Source organism: Etheostoma cragini, chromosome 16 (assembly GCF_013103735.1).
Source record: "Etheostoma cragini isolate CJK2018 chromosome 16, CSU_Ecrag_1.0, whole genome shotgun sequence".
NCBI lineage: Eukaryota > Metazoa > Chordata > Actinopteri > Perciformes > Percidae > Etheostoma > Etheostoma cragini.
The window spans coordinates 4481625-4492021 of NC_048422.1; the positions used below are offsets into that span (position 1 = coordinate 4481625).

General features: G+C 38.5%; 1 long non-coding RNA gene across 1 annotated transcript in view; it reads left to right on the forward strand.

The window, feature by feature from the left end:
* Positions 1-3568: 3568 nt before the first annotated feature.
* The window catches only part of LOC117958870, a 20880-nt gene continuing 14051 nt past the window's right edge, over positions 3569-10397 (forward strand). The window contains exons 1-2 of the long non-coding RNA XR_004659810.1: positions 3569-3579; positions 5791-5794. This is a non-coding gene — a long non-coding RNA (uncharacterized LOC117958870). The remainder of the gene's footprint in view (positions 3580-5790; positions 5795-10397) is intronic.

Sequence of the window (10397 nt, forward strand, 5' to 3'; positions counted from 1 at the left end):
GTTGTGCGTGAAAATCCCAGTAGATTAGCAGTTTCTGAAATACTCAGACCAGCCCTTCTGGCACCAACAATCATGCTAGCTGTTAGCTAGCTTCTAGATTGCACCTTGCTAAGCAAGCTAGCGGGCTAACTAATAATGCTATGCAGACCGTATAAACGCATACAGTCTATGTATAAACGTATTAAAATATATTTAATGTTACAGTCAAATAAAGTAGGTATGCACCGATCTCGCCAACAATCTCGCCTGTGATCTGTTGATCTGTAACAGGTGGTATTAGTGCTAATTGATGCTCATGTAATGGTAATCAAAGCCTGATGTAACTAACGTTATATTGCAAATTCATAAACCCTATTAGCACGGGATGAGGTCATAGTGGTACAGCCATTCGTGTGGCGGATTTGTACGTCAAACGTAGACCTGCTTTTGACTCAAAAGTATATGTATCCCAATAGTTTGGTCAACGTTATCCGGAGGCGGGCGAAGGACGGCCAGGGCGAGGCCTGCACACCCCACCCCAGTCGGGGCTGCGGATCTTTCTGGGCGAGAGGTTACAGGCACATACCCTATCTCCCTCGCCGCGGCAGCACCCACACAGCATCACCCACACAGCATCACTATCACCACACGGACAAAGCTGCGGGCGGGAGCGCGTTGACTTGGAGACGGAGGTCTCTGGGTGGGGGAGTGGGTCAGAATCAGATTGTTAGTGATAAAATGCCGCACATGAAACAATTATGGCGGTTTTCCACTGCGTGGTATCTACTCGACTCGCCTCGCCTCTACTCTCTACCAGCCTACCAGCCTCGACTGGGGGTGGAATACGCTGTCATCTATCTGCTGCAGCGAGCTCATTTGCACCTGGATGGTGGTGGCGGCACTGTGAGAATCACATTTTTTGATTTCTCCAGTGCATTCAACACCATCCAGCCTCTGCTACTTGGTGAGAAGCTGCGGTTGATGGGTGTCGGTGCGTCCATAGTCCCCTGGATCACTGACTACCTGACAGACAGACCACAGTTTGTCCGCCTGGACCGTGTTCTGTCTGATGTGGTGGTGAGTGGTACGGGGGCCCCACAGGGGACTGTGCTGTCTCCTTTTTTGTTCACCTTATACACCTCAGACTTTCAGTACAACTCGGAGTCATGTCACCTACAGAAGTTTTCTGATGACTCTGCAGTTGTTGGGTGTATAAGGGATGGACAGGAGGGAGAGTACAGGGCACTGGTGGATGACTTTGTGGAGTGGCCTGGTAAGAACTGCCTGCTGCTGAACGTTGATAAGACCAGAGAGATGGTGATTGACTACAGGAGGAAGGGAACTCCTCCGCAGCCCCTTTGCATACTGGGAAGTGACGTGGACATGGTGGAGGATTACAGATACCTGGGTGTCAACATCGACAGCAGGCTGAACTGGAAGGTCAACAGTACTGCTGTTTACAAGAAGGGGATGAGCAGACTCTATTTCCTGAGGAAGCTGAGATCCTTCAACGTGTGCAGCAGGATGTTGGAGAACTTCTACCAGTCTGTTGTGGCCAGCGCTCTGTTCTCCTCCGCCATCTGCTGGGGCAGCAGCATCGGAGCCAGCGATAAAAACAGACTGAACAAACTGATCAGGAAGGCTGGCTCCGCGATCGGCTGCAAACAGGACACATTTGAAGCTGTGGTGGATAGGTGGTCACTGAACAAACTGTTATCTATCATGGATAACCCTGACCACCCTCTCCACCCCACACTGGGCCAACGGAGGAGCAGTTTCTCAAAGAGGCTCCGACAGTTTAAATGCCGCACGGACCGCTACAGGAAATCATTCCTACCACAGACAATAAAACTCTTCAACACTTCATCCCTGGTTGCTAGATGACACTCTGAGACACCACAATATTGCAATAAGGGCAACCGGAACGATTGGTTCATTTACATTTTTTAGCATACTTATATTTAAACAGTTGCACATTTTGTTTTTCCGATCTTGCATATAAAATATTTGTTCTTACATTCTTATATTTTATTATTATATTTTGTTATTATAATTATTATTATTTCATGTATATTGTATGTATGTATATTTTGTGTGCTGCTGTAACACTGTAATTTCCCATTTTTTTGGGATCAATAAATATCTATCTATCTATCTATCTATCTATCAACTCGCTTTTTTTGGTTTTCCATTACGAAAAAAAGTCCCTGGGACCTGCTACCAGGTACTTATTTTAGTACTACCTCAGTCGAGGTTCCAAGCGAGCCGAGGCGAGCCCAAAAGGTGACGTGGAAACCTGCAGACTGCTGGTTGGTCGGAGAGAATCGTCACTTACGACTGCGTTTTTAGCAAACAAGAGTGTGGAGTGTGTTTCCAGAACAAACGGGACATTTAAAACAAATATAGCCGGACACCGACAGATAATCCACTTTCTGAACTATTCTCACATTTCAACTGTTCGGGCTACTAGCGGCTTCATGTCGTTTCCAATATTGCACACTGTTACTTTAAAAAACAAGACAATATATATATATATATATATATATATATATATAACAAAAGTTTTTATTTAGCTTTTTAAGTAGCGCATCAAACCCTACATCCCGGTCTTCTTCCTCTGCACCCTGTGACGGTGTCCCCCCGGCTCTGCTGGCCCAGATGCATCCCAGTCGTTGTCATAAGTCTCTCCATGACTCTCATAAAGATTATATGAAGCCCAGTAGGTCAGAACCAGAGATTTCACCGGTCGGACGTCACCCACCAGACGGTTTGCTGCGGCGGTTTTGCAAAGCGTGAATGCTCTGAAACACACACAGCACACAGCAAACATGTTGGTGTGTAATCATGGTTGCTAATGTTCATGTACTTTTTATAGCGTATAGTAAATACTGACTGCGACGCTGAACACATGCAAATGTTAGCTAACGTTACCAGGAAACTTAACTTACCCTTTTGTGTCGGCGAGCAACCGTCATGTCGCCGTCTGAACTCCGTCGGTATTCCCAAACTCCTGTTTTTTTTAGCGGTGAGTATCGTTGCTTCCTTCAGCTTCTTTTGAAACAAAACATTTCTTCTGGCTGCGGCAGGTAGCCGACGTGCTGTTGTGAGCCGCGCTGAAAATTACGTCATCAAGCGTTGCTATAGTGACCAGCCACGCTGAGGCTTTACTCAATCTGCAATGGAAAACGGAAGCATAATGGGCCGAGGCGAGCCGAGGCGGGCCGAGGCGAGCCGAGGCAAGCTGTTACCAGCAGTGGAAAAACGCCATTAAACATTATTGTAAAGTTAAGTTGGGGTATGACATTATATGAATCTATTAAATATACATTTCAATCATTTTCATTACAGATGCATACAGCAGATGTGCTGCCTTGTTAGTGTAAATTGATAGTGTATACACCTTCGGGATGTATGAAACATGAATATCTTTCCAAACAGACTTCCTTTTGATGATGCCAGGCTGAAGCAATGGTTGGTGAACATGCGACGACAGACTAGCAAATGGAACCACGAAAAGTCACGTCTGCAGTTCACACTTTGAGGAAGATCAGTTTTTTAGAGACAAGCAGGTATTATTAATTTAAATGCATTATTTAGTGTGTCTCTCATAAATTAGCTCATATATTAATATAATTAATTGTGATCTACCGGGCCTTAACTACATGTTTGCCTTTTACTGTAACTATAAAGGTATCCACACTGAAAACTGAAAGACCAGAGCCTCCAGAAGGAAGACCTGGTTTATAGAGCGGTGTATTTGGTGCCATTTCATCTGGATGTGGAAACCAGACTGTGTTGACCATATCCAAAGTTCTCAAATGTGATCTGATTATAATAATACCAGAAAATCATTTTTGGTTCAGCTTCTTCTGCTGAAAGGATGGACCAACTTTCAGCACTTGGTAGTCAGAGGTTCAATTTATTGTGGTTGACTTAGTTTCTGCTGTAGTTTGATAGGTGATAGTAGTAACATTAAGTAGTTGTGTGGATTAAAACTTTTATAAATTTTAAACTGGAATAAAATAATGAATATACTCTAGCAGTCACAACTTTCACAGGTGAAAGTGTTTTTGGTAATTTCACATAAAGGGTCTTGTATATTTTATGTATTTATGTACTGTTACATTACATTACATTACATTTATGTCCTTGTATGGTTTTTAGTTTTCATACTTTAAAAATGTCAGCAACTGTAATATATAAATCAAATGTACCTGGTACATTTGATTTAATCATTACAGTTACTGCAATTGAATAAGTTGTTTAATTCTCCTTTGCAATTTGTGATCATAGGCTATGATTTTACAACAGCCCTGCACAGATAAAACAGCACCTAGTGCCTTTTCAATTACCTACTAAAAACGTTGAAAATACACACAAGAAAAGCAAGTCTGGTAACATTTAAGTTATATTTATGTGTATTAAAGCCAAAATAGAAAGACACGTTTAATCAATTACAAATTCTATGAAATTACCAATGTCTTCTTGTATGACTATAATGCTGGATGTTCCTATTATAGTTACTTCAGTTACTTCAGAAAAACAACAAATTTTCCTTTTAGAAGGAACTTTATTCCACATTGAAATGGGCATCAACTTAAAAAAAATACATAAACCAATCACTTAAAAATGTATGAATTAAATAATATACTTCACCTTTTACAAGTGTAAATTCCACACATAAAACACTGCTGTGGGTTAAGGTAAAGGCAAACGTAACTGTCACAAGACATGTCTGCATCTCTGAATCTCTAGTGCCACACTGTTAATTACAGTAGAAATGGTTGACATTACAAACCACAATATAAAAATACAGCTTAACATTTAAATCTTATAGCACTTGTGTAATCATGCCTGGATACTGCAGGTGGAGGTGCTGCATGTTCTCGTTCATTCCTGCGACGAGGTTGACGCTCTTGACATCTCTCAGGTCATTCCCGCCACAGTGAATAAGGAGGACGTCCGGGACAGCTCTTCCTTGTAGGGACTGGTAAAAGAAAGGGAGAAGTCTCTTCCACCGCAGACCAGCCAAGCAAATATTTTAAGCCATAGAGAAAAAGGATAAATGAACAGCACTCTTAATTACACACTATTTGAAAATGCATTATTGCCTTGGCTTAGTTGTACACAAGTCTAATAAAAGTTTAATGTTGTACAATATATAGCAAAAGAAAATGAACTATTACTATTGCTTACTTCTGGGGCATTTAGGTGGTGAACATGCCATCGTGGCTCTCAGAACTCTTATTTCTGAAAGAATGAAAGAATCATCAATTTCCATTTGAGCCCCTTATAGTTTAATATCTATGCAAACTGGCATGTAACTGTACTTCATTAATTATCCAGGAGAATACACATGAATCATCAACAGTCCATTGTTCTTTAGTGCAACAGTAACTTAGTTAAATGATTTTATTTCTGCTAACATTAGCTCTTAACAGCATGTCAAGGTTAAAATAACCCAACTATAGACTGACAGGGAAAACAGTAGTCCATTATCGGTGCATTATGGTTATTACAGTTAGCCAAACGTTATAAGAAACTTGGTTATACATGTGATAATAGCGTTACATAATGATAAGCATTGTCAATCGCTGTTTTGCATCTCGTTGACACTACGTTTATACTACGAGAAGTAAACTTCGATTTGCAGAAAATTAACATTAGCATGTTTTACCATAGCTAGCTAAATGGCAAGCTAACGTTACAGACAATTTACATGGTAACTTCAGATACATTTACTTTGCAATGTGACTCTTATATGTTAAATAACCATAGACTGTATGGGACAAATATATACTTAAAACCTAGTGAAGTTGAACCTATCTTACCTTGAACTTGAATTATTCAGCAGCAGTTGCAACCACATTGGCAGTGAAAGTGGTTGGCTAAAGTAACGGTAGAGTATTTTCTTTCGTTTTTTTTTGTCTGTGGCTCCTCTCACTCCACCCTCTCCTCTCAAATCGTCGCATCCGCAACCACGATGGCTGCGCCCATAAACACAAACTCTTTTTTATGTATTTATTATTATTATTTTTTTATTAACAAAGAACAATTACAATGCAAGTGTATAATTCAAATGTCAAAACCAGAGTTTCTCATACAGAGAAAAAAAGTGTATATATATCAAAATAAATAAAAAGAAAAAAAGAAAAGTGTGGTGCAAATAAAGTCAAATGTATCACCAATACATGAAAAATGTATCAAACACAAATTCAGTCTTAATTGCCTTTTGGTTTTTAATGTTCAAAGCATGGTTTGGAGTCCGCCCATTTCTTCTTGTGGATGTGGAATTTTCCGAACAACAAGAGTAATTGAATAAAATAAACAAAATCTTTATCCTTCTCACTGCCTTCAAAGCAAATCAAAATATCTTTATCTTTAAATTGAATTGAATGCCCAGTGTTCCTTCTGATAAAATGTTGAACATCAATCCAAAATATTTTAGTATACATACAATGAAAGAACAAATGACAGATTGTTTCTTCTTCTAGTTCACAGAAAGTACAAGAATATTCAATATCAAGTTTGAATCTCATTAGTGTCCCTTTTGCTGGATACATTTCATGCAGAATTTTAAAAGAACCCTCTTTTATTTTATTATTAAGACAAAATTTGTCTCCAATTAACCATATCTTCTGCCAGTTCATTTCTCCATACATTGAAGCACAAAAGATTCTTCCTGGGGGCAGAGTTACCTCGTGCATACAATTCCTGATGTGTTTATTTAAACATTCGTTCTTGGTAATGTCAATTCCTCCAAGTAATATACCACTACTGAGTGGATTGATCCCTGTCATTATGGACCCTCTAAGAAGTTAAAGTACACAGCTCGGCACAGCATCAACAACTATCGCATATTCTCTGGGCGTGACTGCTAACTGAAATTTGGAGAGGAATTCATCATACGTTAGTAACTTCCCGTCACTATTAAGGAGTTGTCTTACCAAGACAATACCATTATCGACCCATCTTCCATAATACAGAGATTTGTTTTTGTATTGAATATCCTTGTTATTACAAATATAGTAATTGGTTGGTGTAAAGTTATGCTTGTAAATTAATTTCTAGGCCAGCAAAGCTTGTTTATGAAAAGTTGACAACTTCACAGGTAATCTATACATTTTATAATCACAAGTTAACAGAAATTTGAGTCCACCAACTAAACCAAATACATTTATAGGGAAAGTATTCCAAATACAGTCCTTTTCTTTAATCAAATTAGTTAACCATTTCACTTTGAAAGTATTATTTAAGGTTTCAAAACCTAAAACTTCTAAACCACCATGTCTTCTAATGTTGCACAGGATGTCTTTTCTTAAAGAATGGCATCTGTTCCTCCAAGTAAAGTCAAATAAGATTTTATCTAATTTTTTGGATATTCCGGAAGGGACATTCAATGATAATGATACATAGACAGATCTGGATATTCCTTCAGCTTTAGATAACAAAACTCTACCATTCAACGACAGATCTCTCACCAACCATGTATTGAATTTTTTCTTTATTTGTTCAAGTATAGGACTGAAATTTAGGTTATTGGGACGTTTTTCATTCTTATCAATGATAACACCCAGGTACGTAATCGTATGTTTCACAGGGATTCCTTCTATTCCGGATAGGTCACAATCCTTAAGTGGTAGTAAAACAGATTTACTCAAATTCATTCTTAAACCTGGTACATCAGACAATTCCTTAATACAACTAATTGCTTTTGACACTTCATGTCTATTAGCTAGAAAAATTGTTATATAATCCGCTAGTTGGGATAATTTAAATTCTCTACCTTGGAAATTATACCTTGGAAACTACCATTTTTAATATGTATAGCCATAATTTGTGTAACAACGAGGAATAAGAATGGGCTAAGCGGACAACCTTGTCTTATGCCGCGACCAATATCAAATCTAGGAGTTGTACCATGAGCTAACTTAATTGAACTGTTGCAGCCCTTCTATAGCGTTTTGGCAGGTTTCAAAAATTGGTTACCAAATCCAAAAAACTCAATAACTTTAAACATAAATCAGTGACTTATTGCATCAAATGCCTTGTAAAAATCTACAAACAAAATAAAGCTATTGTCCAATATATATTCATCATATTCTATCATGTCCAATACTAATTGTATGTTATTACAAATATTTCTCCCTGGCATAAATCCTGATTGTTCTTCATCAATGATATCATCCAATCCTGATTTCAATCTTTTAGCAAAGACCAATACGAATATCTTAGCATCATTATTTAACAAACTAATTGGTCTCCAATTCTCAATGCTCAGTTTATCTTTTTTTGGTTTAGGAATCAATTTAATAAGCCCTTGTCGAAGAGTTGGAGGCAGTTCCCCTTTTCCTATGGCTTCTACAAACATTGCCACTAGAAAAGGTGCTAATGACTTATTAAATACTTTATAAAATTCACTTATCAGACCATCATTCCCAGGAGCTTTGTTTTCTTTAAGACAGTCAATTCATTTTTGTACCTCTGTTAGAAATTTTCTGGTCGCAAATTGATTAAAAACCGTCATCAACGCATTTCATGTTTCTTCCCATATCTTCCAGAAACCTTTCCATATCTCTTTCATTTTCACATTTGGCTGCATATAACTTGTGATAGAAATCAGCAACATATTTTGAAATACCCTTAACATGTTCGCATATTAGATTATTAATTTTAAGTTTACACAGGGAAGACAACTCAAAGTTTCTCTTTTCCAAATTGAAAAAGTATTTAGAGCATTTTTCACCTTGTTCAAGCCACTTCCTCCTAGACCTTATAAAGGCACCCCTGGCCTTCTCCTCGTACATTTTGTCCAATTCCATTTGTAAAGATGATAGCTTAATTACTTCTTCTCCGGATAAACATATTTTCTCTGATAATGTTATCAGTTCCGTAATTATTTGAGACTCTCTTTCTTTCTTTGCTTTAGCAATTTGTTTCCCAAAAGATAACGCAGAATTTGTGATTTCATATTTCATTAATTCCCAACAATTTCCAAAATTATTGATTAATTTTGCTTGAGTCCAATATCTATCAATTCTTTATTTTGTAAAAGTAATTTATTTAATTTCCAGTAATCTTTGTTAAGGTTGTGTCTACCCATCCCAATATTGATATTAGCTGTTACAGCCTTATGATCTGTAAAAACTGTGGGTTCTATAAACACTGAATCCACCTTATTCTCCAAGTCTGATGAGACCAACCAGAAGTCTATATGGGACTGTTGAGATCTATCCTTATTATTCCAAGTATATATTTTTTGGTTTGGGTGTTTATGTCGCCTGATATCAATTAGGTCCAATCGACTGCATATATTTCCTAATTCATTAGTTGCTCTGTCTTTGGGTGGCCATCTATCCATACTTTCATCCATTACTGTATTAAAGTCTCCTCCCCATAAAACTATAGCTGAAGGGAATACCATTAAGAGAGCATTCATTTTACATTCTACTATTGAAAAAATAGCTGTATTGTTTTGCCTATTATTAGAAGCATAGATGTTAACCAAAACAAATAGAGATTGGTCAATGTCTACAAGAAGAATTATCCACCTACCATTTTATCTGTTAGGTACTTGATGACATGACCCTTGAACTTTCCCTGCAGTATAGCGTCCCCTGCTGACCTATTACTGCCAGAATAGAATATTCAAGATTACAAAGGAGTAGGTTATGTTATTGACACATACCTCCGTTCCCTTATTTAAATTCTAGGTCAGTCAATTTTAATCTCTTTTCCGTTAATAAACTCCTTATTTCCCACGAAGTAGGCCTTGTCTCCTATCTTCCTTACTGCCTCCACTGCAGGCAATAGACGACTGCGGGTGTCTCGGTCATTTGCGGCAAGATCTTCTTTGAAGTGGAGCCAGTTGTTCTTTAGGTAGTCGTTCTTCTTGGATCCCCTCCACAAAGCATCCCTGTCTGTTCTGGACATGAACTTGATAATTAATTGTCGTATTAGTTGATTGGACCCTCCGTCTTTGGGCCTGCCAATTCTGTGGACAACATCTATTGCAGAAATGACCTTCTCGGCCTCAGTGTCAGGTAGCACTGCTCAACAGATGTTTCTGCCTCTTGTTTGAATGTCATCCACTTTTTCAGGAACACTGTGAAGACGGAGGTTATGGCGTCAGCTATAACGGTCGACCTCGTTGATTTTTAGTTCCATGTCAGTAACTTTTTTCTGAAGCTTCTCACAGGTTTCTTTAAGAGCCACGTTCTGTCTTCTCAGGTCCAAAACTTCTTTATGGCAAAAGTCCAGAGACTTTTTAAGACCGTCAATTTGAACTGTGTTGTAGTGGACAGCATAGTCGTTTTTGTCTGCTCTTTCATTTATCTTCTCAATCCATCCATCCATCCATCTTCGACCGCTTATCCGGTATCGGGTCGCGGGGGCAGCAGCTCCAGCAGGGGACCCCA